Here is a 13,431-nt window from a genome sequence, read left to right as displayed (position 1 = left end):
AGGTTCATCTTCGGCTATTTATATGGATTTGCATCAAGAAGGGACGCAAACTTCTGACTGAGTCAGTACCCTCAGAGATTCGCTTTAAGGTCGAGCTTGCTGCGAAAGGAGCTCTCGGAGATCCGCTTTAAGGACGGTGAATCCGTCGATGATTTTTTAATGCGGATCACGGGGCTTGCCAACAATATCACCACTCTTGGTGGCAGCAGCGAGACAGAAATTGTGAAGAAGATGCTGTAGGTCGTCCCCCTCAGGTCGTCCCCGATCATCGACAGGAGGTTCATCTTCGGCTATTTATATGGATGTGCATACAGAAGGGACGCAAACTTCTGACTGAGTCAGTACCATCCTGCAGGCATTTTTGAGTGGATGCATACACACACACTTCGGTCGATCAACCCTTTACCTCGTTGTAGGGCCTTTAAATCTCGTCGAGTCGGTGTTGTACAGCGAGTGCGAGAAAACATTGAGTAGCTGCGAAAGGAGCTCTAAATCTCGTCGAGTCGGTGTTGTACAGCGAGTGCGAGAAAACATTGAGTAGCTGCGAAAGGAGCTCTCAGAGATTTGCTTTAAGGTCGGTCTCGCTGCGAAAGGAGCTCTCGGAGATCCTCTTTAAGAACGATGAAGTTGTCAATGATTTTTTAATGTGGATCACGGGGCTCGCCAACAACATCACCACTCTTGGTGGCAACATCAGCAAGACAGAAATTGTGAAGAAGATGTTGTAGGTCGTCCCCGATCATCGACAGGAGGTTCATCTTTGGCTATTTATATGGATGTGCATAAAGAAGGGATGCAAACTTTTGACTGAGTCAGTACCATCCTGCAGGCATTTTCGAGTGGATGCATACACACACACTTCGGTCGATCAACCCTTTATCTTGTTTACAATGTAAGAATAACTCACCAGAATCAGCCTCCAGTTTACCTCCTGAAATAAGGGAGGGAATAGAGGTGAGGGAGTGAGAGTGAAATCTAGTTCGTGAAGTAGAGCATCCTCCAGTTTACCGCCTGAAATAAGGGAGGGAATAGAGGTGAGGGAGTGAAATTTGGTTCGTGAAGTAGTGATTGAGTTTACCGAGTGAAAGAGAAAGAATAAGGAACAATCACTGAAGGTAATAAAGGGAAAGGAGAAGAGAAAGAATGAAGGAAATAGTGGGTCGGTCAGGAGTGAAAGCAAGCCAGTTCCGTAAACTCTCTCTCTCTCATGAATCTTTCGTCTTTCCTCTCCCTTCCGGTCGAGCACTTCGTTCCTCTCCTGTCAGCTAACTCCTGAATTTCTTCTTTTACTGTAAATAAAGGTTAGCTTTACCTCTTGTCTTGCTTGATTCTTTCAAACATTGTCATCTAACTTCTTCATTTCTTCTTGTTTTGTCTCCCTATCACTGTAAATGAATAGAATATCTTATTCGGATTCTTTCTCGTCAGGTTCAGGGGAAGGTTTTCTCTTGAGTCTTTTCTCTCCTTTCCTATATTATTGATGGATAGGTTGGCTGCACTTCTTTTGAGGTAAGAAGAGTTCCTTTTGATTCAATTGCAAGAAAACAACCTCTTTTTAGAGTTTGATACGAAGACTAAGCTAAACAGTCTATTTATACATACGGATTCCTCAAAAATTAAAAAAGAGACTATCATCATATATGACGAAGCATCACCATCACTTTGTCTGTAGGCTGTTGAATGCTCTTCTTCCTGGCAACAAGATCAGATCAAGAATAGCCAACTAGGAAAGCAAAGTCAGACTAGTGCCACACCCAAGGCACCAACACTGCTTATTCCGCTAAAATAGTAAAGAGACAAGACTTCTTATGCCGGAAAAGAAAGTCAAGTGCTAACGTGCAGCTCCCATTCCTACACCAAGAGAAAGCCTAAGAGAAGACTATGCTACCAGTTCTAGTTGGCACCGAAGCCAAGGGAAATTGAACATGAGGAATGAAAGAAGAACTTAGTCGTATTCAATGCGGGAAGACCCAGCCTCCCAGATCCGCATCAGCGAGTGGTGTGATGACGACCAACTTGACTGAAAATAATGATTTGAATGTAATTGCCTCAGGAAAAGAGAGAACAAGCGGAACAGCTTTATCTATTATATGAGAGGACGGATGCCACTTCCGTATTACCATTTATTTAGACAATCCCCGATTCTTACTAGACAAGATAGGGGTCAAGAGATTCTGATTAGTGTCAAATAGCCCTAGCTAGTCTAGATCGATTCCTAATAGGATTGGAAAATCTTTCTTTGTTAAGACATAGAAGAGATTGAAATTCTAGAGAAAAGCAAGGTTTGTAACCCCCTAACCCAGACCAAGATGGAGGAAATGGAGGGGAGATCAATGAAGCTAGGTGGAGAGAAGCATAGGTCGGAACAATTACTCGTTTGAATCAAGTTATTAGTACATTGACAGACCGGATGGAGCGAATTGAAATAGCCTTAGGTAATCTTCAAGGGAGAGAAGCACTCTTTAATGAACTAGTTGAAAATGAAGAAGATGACAATGTCATTCTTTTAGCGGGACATAGTCCTTGGGGAGGGAGAGATGTCGGTCGAGGGAGAGGAAGAGTCTGAAGAAGGGGTAGAGAAATTTTAGTACCAAAAAGAATTTAGAGTACCAGTATGAGAGAGAAAAAGAAAAAGGAGTCGGGGGAGTAAAGCTAAAAATTCCAACTTTCTATGAGAAATCTGATCCAGAGGAGTATTTGCAATATGAGAGAAAAATTGAGCATGTCTTCGATTGCAACAATTTCAGTGAAGAAAGAAAGTTGAAGCTTGTTGCGACTGAATTTTGTGATTATGCTATTATATGGTGGACATCTTTAAAATCAGAGTGGAGAAGAAATTATGAAGAACCAATTGAAACGTAGGATGAATTGAAGACATTAATGAGAAAAAGGTACATTTCTAAGCATTATTCTCGAGTACTCAAGCAAAAACTCTATACTTTACAACAGGGATCCAAAAGTGTTGAAGAATATTATAAAGAAATGGAGACCCTTATGAATAGAGCATGTATTGATGAAGATGAGGAAGATACAGTGGCTAGATTTCTTGGTGGGTTAAACCGACAACTTGCTCATCAAGTGGATAGGCAAGTGTACTTTGATATGCAAGAATTGTTACACCTTGCTGTCAAAATCGAAGGGCAACTAGCTTGGGAGAAGGAGAACTCCAAGAGGTATGGTATTTCAAAGTCTACTACTTTCAACAATTTGGAAAAAGAATGCAAATATTGAAAAGATAGATTTCAAAGTTGGAGGCAAGTATGATCTTGACAAAAAGAACAAAGCTGAGACCTCCAAGGGTAAAAAGAAAGCGGAGGAATATAAAGAGATTTGAGAAAGAAATAGAGACATCAAATGTTGGAAATCTCAATGAATTGGTCATCTTAGTCGTGATTGTCCTAACAAGAGAGTCATGATCATCAAGAATGGACAAGTTGTCACAGATAGTGAGGAAAGTGACCATGATGAGCTAGTTGAAGAGGAAATCCAGGAGCATGAGGAGGAACTAGAAGATGGGAGTCGTTTGGTACTTGTAACCAGAAGACTTCTTAAAACACAAGTTACAGAGAATGATGTTGATGATCAAAGAGACAACCTATTTCACACAAGTTGTTTAGTTAAGGGGACTCCTTGTAGTCTTGTAATTGATAGTGGAAGTTGCACCAATGTCGTAAGTACAATGCTGATTAAAAGGTTGCTAATTCCAACCCAACACCATCCTAAACCTTACAAGCTTCAATGGCTCAATGACAGTGGAACAATGAAGGTAACTTCTCAAGCTTTAATATCTTTTACTTTAGGAAAATATAAAGAAAGTCTTTGTGACGTTTTACCAATGCATGCTGAAGACATATTGCTTGGCCGACCATGGCAATTTTACAGGAGGATTATGTATGATGACTATTTAAATAGGTATTCTTTTGTAAAAGATGGTAGAAAAACAACTCTTTTGCCTTTGAGTTCTACAAATGTATTTGTTGATCAATTAAAGTTGGAGAAAAAAAGAAAGAGTTTGAGGAAAAAGAGTTGAGTGAAAAAATAGAGAAAAAAGTCAACGAGAAAACCATAGTGAAAAAAAAATAAAATTGTAGAAAAAGGAAAGAATGTGAGTTGTTTGGCTAGAGTTGGAGAGGTTAGAAGGGCAATGTTCTCACAAAAAACCATCTTTGTACTTGTATACAAGGAAGGATGTTTGGTCTCTAACGATAATAATTTGTCTTTGCCTAGTATGTTTCAATCTCTTTTGCAGGAATTTGATGACGTATTCCAAGATGAAGTCCCTAAAGAACTACCTCCAATTAGTGGTATTGAACATAAAATAGACTTCATTCTAGCGGCGATAATTCCAAATAAGCCAGCTTATAGAGCCAACCCAACTGAGACTAAAGAAATTTGAAGACAAGTAGAGGAGCTTATGGAGAAGGGCTATATATGAGAGAGTTTGAGTCCATGTTCTGTACCAATCTTATTGGTGCCGAAGAAAGATGGAACGTGGCGTATGTGTGTGGATTGTAGAGCCATCAACAAAATCACGGTGTGGCAAGACTACTTATGACCTAGAGAATTTGTGATCCACTCTGATCATGAAAGCTTGAAGTATCTGAAGGGTCAAAGCAAACTGAACCGTAGGCATGCAAAGTGGGTGGAGTTTATTGAAACATTTCCGTATGTCATCAAATATAAGCAAGGTAAGGATAATGTGATAGCTGATGCATTATCTAGAAGGTACAATTTTTTTACTTCTCTCTGTGCAAAAATTATTGGATTTGAGCATATTAAAGAATTATATCGAGATGACCACGACTTTGGAATTATTTATGCATCTTGTCTTACAAAAACAGTTGTAGATGATTATTATGTGTTTCATGAATTCTTATTTATGAACCAAATAATAACCATCCATAGTTTTTTTTTGCAAGACAAGATACATAAATATTTTTGAAATCTTGGTCATCTCTATATAATTAAGTAATATGCTCAAGTTCAAGAATTTTTGCACTAAGAGAAGTAAAGAGATCGTACCTTTTAGATAACACATCAGCTACCATATTACCTTGCTTATATTTGATGACATACAAAAATGTTTCAATAAATTCCACCCACTTTGCATGTCTATGATTCAGTTTGCTTTGACCCTTCACATACTTTAAGCTTTCAGGATCAAAATGGATCACCAATTCTCTAGGCCATAAGTAGGGTTGCCACACATGCAATATATGAACTAAAACAAATAATTCGTTATCATAGGTAGAATATTTTAATGTTGGCTCATTTAGTTTTTTACTAAAATATATTAAGTACTTTTCATCTTGAATTAAAACAACACTTATGCCCAAATCACATACATTACATTCAATTTCTATAATTTTATCAAAGCTAGCCAAAACGAATGATGGTTTGCTTAATTTCTTCTTAAGAAAATTTGATGCATTCTCTTGCATTTCTCCCCATTTAAAAACAATATTCTTTTTCACTAAGTCATTCAATAGTTCAGTTATGGTTCTAAAATCATTTATAAATCACTTATAGAGATTAGCAAACTCGTGAAAACTCCAAAATTTACGTGCACTTTTTGGTATTGGCAAATCCATAATGAATTTAACTTTGTCTCTATCTAAAGCTACTCTACTTTTACCAACTATGAAGCCAATAGAGTTAACTTTTTCTATGCAAAAACTACCCTTATTAAAATTAAATTTCTCTTTTCTATGTGTAATCAAAACTAGTTTAACATGTTCCACGTGATCAAGCAAAATTTTCAAATAAATTATAATATCATCAATATAAACAACATGTTTTCTCATATATTTTCTCAAAACATTATATATTAAGCGCATGGGTGTACTAGGAGCATTAGTTAACCTAAAAGGCATAACAAGCCATTCATACAATCCAAACTTAATATTGAAAGTTGTTTTCCATTCATCTTCTACGTGCATTCTAATTTGATGATATCCAGATTTCAAGATAATTTTTATATCTAGACACGAATCATGCAATAAACAAGCAAATCATCTAACCTAGGAATAGGATGTCGATACTTTACCATGATTTTGTTGATGACTCTATTATCCATGCATATGCACCAAGTTTCATCTTTCTTTGTCACCAATAAGTCTCGTATAGAACATGGTCTCAAACTTTCCCGTACATAGCCCTTCCCATGAGCTCCTCCACTTGCCTTCAAATTTCTTTTGTCTCGGTTGAATTGACTCGATAAACTGGCTTATAAGAAATAACAGTCCTTGGAATGAAATCTATTTTATGTTCAGTACCTCCAATGAGAGGTATTTCTTTATCTTGAAACATTTCTTCAAATTCCTGGAAAAGAGATTGAAAAATACCCGGCAAAGCCATGTTGTTATAGTTAGAGACCAAAAATCCTCCATTGTACACAAGTACAAAAATCGATTTTTGTGAAAACCTTCTCACCTCTACAACCGTAGCCAAATAACTCTCTCTTCCTTTTTTTCTTCAATTTCATCTCTTTTTTCATTCTTCTTTTTTTTTTCTTAGATTTTTCTCTATTTTTTCACTCAACTCTTGTTTTTCTAACTCTTTTTCCTCACACTCTTTCTTTCTTTTCTCCAACTTTAATTGATCAGCAAATACATTTGCAAAACTCAAAGGTACAAGAATGGTTTTTCTACCATCTTTTACAAAAGAATACCTATTCAAATAGCTATCATACATAACCCTCCTATCAAATTGCCATCACAAAGAACTTCATCTTTATATTTTTCCAAAGTAAAAGATATTAAAGCTTGAGAAACTACCTTCATTGTTCCACTATCATTGAGTCATTGGAGCTTGTAAGATTTAGAATGATCTTGGGTCGGAATTTGCAACCTTTTGATCAACATGGTACTTACAACATTGGTGCAACTTCCACTATCAATGACAAGACTACAAGCAGTTCCCTTGACTAAACACCGCGTGTGGAACAAGTTGTCTCTTTGATCATCAACATCCGTAACTTGAGTTTTAACAAGTCTTCTTGTAATAAGTGCCAAATGAATCCAATCTTCCAATTCCTCCTCATTCTTCTAGACTTCTTCAACTAGATCATTGATCTCCCCTCCATTTTCCTCGTCGTGGTTCATGATTGTACACACAGTAGTAAAATATGTTTGGGACCTCAGACACTCAACTCACTGATTTTACACTTAGGGGCACTCTTGTTTATACACACAAAGGTAGGTTGTTTGGGAAAGTGACTAAATTATGATCAAGGTAGGCTAATATATGGGTAAAACAATTATGATAGTAGCAAGCTATTCAAGGCAATCAAGATAAGTTAATTATGAAATGACAACAAAATAAAACAAGTGAACAAAAAAATAAGCGACAAAGATATTTTTCAATATAATTGCACACTGAAAAAAAGAATTTCAAAGAGAATGGTCGTGAAGATCGAACACAACAATTCCAGATTTATATGCTTTAGGGAAAAATGAGAATTGAAATTTATTTGATCATCAAATAAATGTGCAAATGATCTAATAATAAGGATTTATTAAGAGAAATATGATAAGGATTTTTTTTTTCAAGATCTAAATAGGATCTTTAAGAGGATGCTAAGAACAAAATAGAAAGATAATGAAGAACGATGGAAATGACAGTAAGAAAATAAATAACAGCTTTAAAGAAACGATAAATAATAGTGAAAATTAAAGATAAAATCAATTCTAGAGTCAGCCACAAAGATGCAATCTACGCTCTGATACCAAATTGATAAGGCAACCCTAATCCTCAGCCCAACGATCCAATCTTTGGTTTTAGCCAGAATCCTTGAAACAAAGTAATTAACACCTCCTTATACAAAATTTGGATCAACCAAGAGATAAGGCTAGAATTAGATTACCTCTTACAATCGAATATCTAGAAGCAAGATTTGGAACCTTGTTCTAAATTGAGTCACTCCACAATCTAACTTGATCAAGGCTTGATTGAATGGCTCGGGTGCAATTCAACCACAAGAATTGCTTGAAACTTAGAAATGGAAAATATGATGCTCGGAGTTCTAAGGGAAACGTCTTAATTTGAGATCTGAATTACATTCATCCACGAATTTGAATTTTACATAACATATTGTGGGTATTTATAGTCTCCCGACAAAAGACGTTTGTGAACGGGATTTATTTGAGACGTTTGTGGATGAGATTTATTCCCGATAATCTTTAATCTCCACAAAAGAATAAGTCAAATTGACCATTTGACTTTTACATAATTTATGAAATTAAACATAGATTTTTTAAACAAATGTTGATGTGCTTGAGTGGCTAATGCGATAGGTTTGAAATCAATTGAGTTTTTTTGTGCGTAGGTGTTGTTGACATATTTTTTTGAATCTTCTTGGCAATAGGCTCATTTGGAACACCGTGATTCTTATCACTAGACCTTAGAAAGTCTCATGTACATCTTTGGACGTCTCGCACTTTGCGGCGTCACCTCTCTATCTTCCTAAGGCTAGTAAGCTATAAAATGACCTCTCTCGGCCTCTTCACAATAACTCGCATGTAGCATAGGCATAATTATAGTTACCACGTAACCCAAGGCAAATATAATATTCACACGCTTTACATCATATCATTACCTACTAAACAGGGTTAGACTGAATACCTGGTCGTGGAGAGGCGCGTTGTCGAGTTGAGTCTGTAACGGAATCGAAAAAAAAGGGGGTCGTCGGCAGAGCCAAAAACTGAGCCAAAATTTTCGCTCGCACACAACCCACAAAGGGAAGTCGAAGGCTGGGATGCCATAGAACTCGACCCCGACCTTCAACCACTCCGAAACGACCTGCAAAGAACGAAAACAGTGAAAAAAAACGAGAAGGAACAGAAAACTTCGACGAAACTCTGGCAAAGCCGAACCATACGAGATCAACGTCAAAACCTCCACTTTACCTCACAAAAGTAATCCCATAACCTTTTACACCGATCATGAGTAGATTTAGATTAATCATTTACGTTGAACACCATCGAAAAGGAAGACGAAACGTCGGACTTTCGAACTTCTCTAGATCTGGAAGTGTGAGGCCCTTACAAACGAAATCTGTACCGAAAATGGGGTTAGAGTGAAGAAGAGACACGGGAACAGAGAAAAAAGGAGGAGAAAAGGACGTCGAGACAACGTTATCGAGGAGAGAGAAAGGTCGCCGAAAAATGTGCAGGCAATCGAGCAAAGAGGACAAAGTTCGGCCCGAGGCTTGGATCCCGTAACCCAAACCGAACCTAGTCCCCTCAAATCAGCCCAAAGCTCATAAGCCCAGCTCGCCTACATTTTTCCTTCACCCGCGAACGACCTGTCACCTACGAACGACCCAACACCTACGAATGGCCTGTCACCCACGAACGGCCCATCACCCGCGAACAACCCATCACCCGCAAATGGCCAGCCACCCGCGTATGACCCAAAACCCGTGAGCAATCTGAAAACCCGCACCTCGACCCGAGACCCCTGCACACACGTCGCTCTCTAATTGTGCCACGTGGCACGTCTGCAGCGCGGCTCCCCTAGGCTCCGGCGGCTCAATCGGCTCGGTGGCGGTTTCTCGGTTCCGACGGCTTATTCAGCTTGGGAAACCTATTTCCAGCCCGTTTGTCACCGTTCCGACCATCCCGGACTTAGTTTCGGCCCTATTTAAGGTAAAATAGAAGATTTTAAGTTAGTATTTCACAAATTCAAGTTGGGAATTAATTATATTTGTGAAATACTAACGAAAGTGACGAATGAACCAATAGCAACCGACCACCAATGGAAGTGTAGAACGATCACGAGGAGCTAGGAGCTTACATTATATTCTAGGGAGTACTTCGGCTAAAGCCTACCAAGTAAGTGGCTCACCCATCGTAGTTTACGCATTATTTGCTTTATGTTGGCACGTGCCCGTGGATTTGCACGTGTCATTAAATTGTATGCTAGTTTAATGTGCTAAAGTATTAAATCATGCGAACGTGAATGCATGCTATGTATGGCGCTTAGCTTGGAACGTGAATGTATGTCGTTGATATGCTAGGATACCACACTCTTTCTTGTCTTGTTCTTGTTCTTGTTTCTTATTCTAAGTACTTAGGCCCCACTTGTTCTTGACTTGGTGATATGAACCAAGAGACATCAATCATACAATATGCTTCAATGAAGATGTGAAGAAAATATTGTTGAAATTATCAAAAGATATTTCAATTCATGCCACATTGAATAAGAATGAAGTTTCATGTTATAAATTTTACTGTTGAGACTGATTTTCTTTTCATTCAATGACCTAGGTAACTCGATTTTAATCCTAAGCTAACCATGAACTCCTGTTTATTCAGAATTATTCTTAGATTTTCATGGGTGAGAGTGGCTCAAGTTCGCCGACTCAATAGCCCTCCCATTTCAGGGGTATGATTGGGTAAATGGCTGGGAACGTGGGGTGCAAGATGGAATTCACTCCTACCCACTTTTAAGGATAGAAGAGAGGTAGTTCCCTTAAGTACTGACTCCAAGTCTTGAACAAGGGGCCCCACCCTCTCATTGGCCTGAGAGGGATTCGGTTTACTGGTTGAACCACAAACCAATTGTTCATTAGAGAATCGGTGAGACATAAGAAACAAGAAGTAACTTCAGGAGTAAAATGGTAAATTGATCCAGCTCTAGTTACGAACAACCTGAAAAGGATCGACTTACTAATCATGGTTATATCAAATGGACAGAAATATATCTATAGTGAGGGGAGTGAACTACTAGGCTATAGTGGAATGTCCTAGTAGTTAACGAATGTTGGTTAACAAAGTAAATGAGTTTAACCGGTTAATCTTGGATCGTTGGAGCCCATGATCTAGAGGTCCATCAGGTTCTTCTGCTAGCTCATATCGGACTAAACCATAGAGCAGTGTGACGAGTGAGTTCAAAGTGTTCGAATTCAAATTATGAAGAATGCGCTACATATATACGATANTTTGTTTTATTTACAAAATAAACAAAAAGAGAGAATCTGAGATATTTAAATAAGATTTAAATATCTTAATCAAATATATGTCGGAATTGATTGAGATTGGCATTTGAATTAATATTAAATATTAATTCAATGGTTTAATTAATATTTAATATTAATTAAATAGTTGAATTAATATTAAATATTAATTAAATAGTTTAATTAATCATTTAATATTACTCTATTTGAAATTAATAATTCAAATGGATTGTTGAATCAAAAGAAGAAAGTCAAAATGTTGACTTCAATTAATGGAAAAATCCATGTTAGTGGAATTTTGAGGTGTCAAAATTTGGTTTAACTAAACTTNATTTTGAGTGTCAAAATTTGGTGATCTCAAATTTGCAAGAACATGCAAACATGACTCTATAAATAGAGTGATCATTATACATGAAATGTCTTCTTCTTGGTGAAAAACCTTGAGAAAAACCTCTCACTAACACTCTCTTCATATATACAAAATCTCCCCAAGTTTAGTCACTCACCGGATTCCGCAATCCCGTTCTAAGGTCGGAGGGTAGTGGAGAAAGGAATTTGAACTACAAAAGGTTAGTATTCAAACCCATTAAGTTTTAATACTTATGAACATGCTAGTTATTTACTATAATTGATTTTCTAAAAGTGCTTAAGATCTAAATTTCTTCCGCATGTGTTATATTAGCACCATCAATGATGACACGTGCTCGTGGTTTTGCACGTGTCATAGATCATATATGTATGTCGTTATGAAATAGTACGAAAATACTATGCAATATGATTTGTTGAAAAAGTTCTTGGGATATATTATGTGACTTTTATGATATATGATATGATTTGTGCACGATATGGATTATTGTGTCTGAAAGCATAAAAACGATATGATATGAGTTATATGTTTGATGAATGATATGATTGACATGAGAAATGACAACTAGCATGAAATACAACACTGGCAAATGCATGAAAGTTATGATAAATGATATGATAAAAGTTATGAAAAATGATATGAAAAATGTTATGATATGAAGAAGACGCTAGTTGGGACCTCGTGCATTATTGTGTGTTGATGCATCGTGGGTAACCCTATTCCTTTACGGTAGTCTAGATGTGTATGCTAATAGGTAGGGGAACGATCATTATGTTTGACATCCGGAAGGTCGCTACTCCTAACGGGTGTCTAGCATCAACAACTCCTAAAGAATGCTCGTCAGACTATAAATGAGCCTAGGAGGTGTGCGAACGACTAGTTGGTCCATACTCACACATGTGGGCCTGTGTAGAGAAATTAATTACACATCCAACCGTTAGGATAGCCACCTTAGAAAAATAAACTATTATAATAGGTCCCATGCAAGTAACTATGTGTCTTTGTATTTTAACTTCAATAGGGGTCGCTTACTAAGTATTTCTTAAAATACTAAAGTCAAGTGCTACTCTATTTTTCAGGTAAAGGCAAGGAGCTTCTGTATGATCGCAATCATGAGACTGTGACAGATGCTTGGATAGTTTCGTATTTAATTTTTAGTAGACCATAGGTTAGTGTAGGTTAATTGCATTTCCATTTAGTAACATATAGTTTAGAACATTTCACTTGGATTGTTTTTCATTTTATTTCTATTTGTATTAGTTTATTCAATAGTATTTTCCAATCCAAAACTAAATCTTGTGAGCTAGATTTAAGAATTATAATGAAACTTTACCAAATTAACGTAAGTAGAGATTTGAAAACAAGACTTACTAGTTCAAATTTTTCTAATGGCGAACTTTTCTTCATGTGCCTGAAAGGTTGATGGATGTTATCGTTGGCCTCCGGGTGCTTGATGGATGTTATCGCCCCATTAAGCATACATGTGACTGTACGCATGAGTATCTATATATTAACTTCAAGTGATTAAATGTGTAATTCTCCCGGTAGAGAGTAGGTAAATAAAACAAATTAAGACTAAGGTTAGGGTATTAGTTTGGCTAGACGGTAGCCTAAGATGGAATGTCTCTAGTAGTCTGAGCGAGTAGAAATTTACAAGACAACCAGAATTGTGGCCCTAGTTCTCTTAATGATTCAAACTCAGGTAGTCAAATTTGAGAAACTTGAAGACCTGAATCCATGTCTAACATAGTTTTGTTTTAAATGTTTTGTTATGAACTCTATTTTGATATAATGTAAAGATATTGTATATTATGTTTAAAATTGTTTATTTATTATTATTATTTTTTTTTTGTAAAAACTCTGTCGCCTTTTTATACTATGGAGTCAACTCTAGTTGCAATCTATGCGTCGTTCTAGCTCAAAAATGAAGTCATGAAAATAATGGTATTAGAGCCCAAGGTTTCTCTATGATCCAGCTCGAGGGACACCTTACCGAGACCAAGCAAGTACACCTCTAAGACTTAGGTCAAGTATTCCCAAGGTTATAAGTTATTGGGTGCATGATTGTAGGGTTATTATTTATGATAAGATTTGAGATAACCTTAAG

The 13,431-nt window shown here is 37.0% G+C and overlaps 1 pseudogene; it reads left to right on the top strand.

Moving 5' to 3' along the window:
* The first annotated feature begins 3,412 nt into the window (after positions 1 to 3,412).
* The window catches only part of LOC111473516, a 51,451-nt pseudogene continuing 41,432 nt past the window's right edge, over positions 3,413 to 13,431 (top strand).

This window comes from Cucurbita maxima, unplaced genomic scaffold (genome assembly GCF_002738345.1).
Source record: "Cucurbita maxima cultivar Rimu unplaced genomic scaffold, Cmax_1.0 Cma_Scf00127, whole genome shotgun sequence".
Lineage (NCBI taxonomy): Eukaryota > Viridiplantae > Streptophyta > Magnoliopsida > Cucurbitales > Cucurbitaceae > Cucurbita > Cucurbita maxima.
This window is presented reverse-complemented; position numbering and strand designations above follow the sequence as displayed.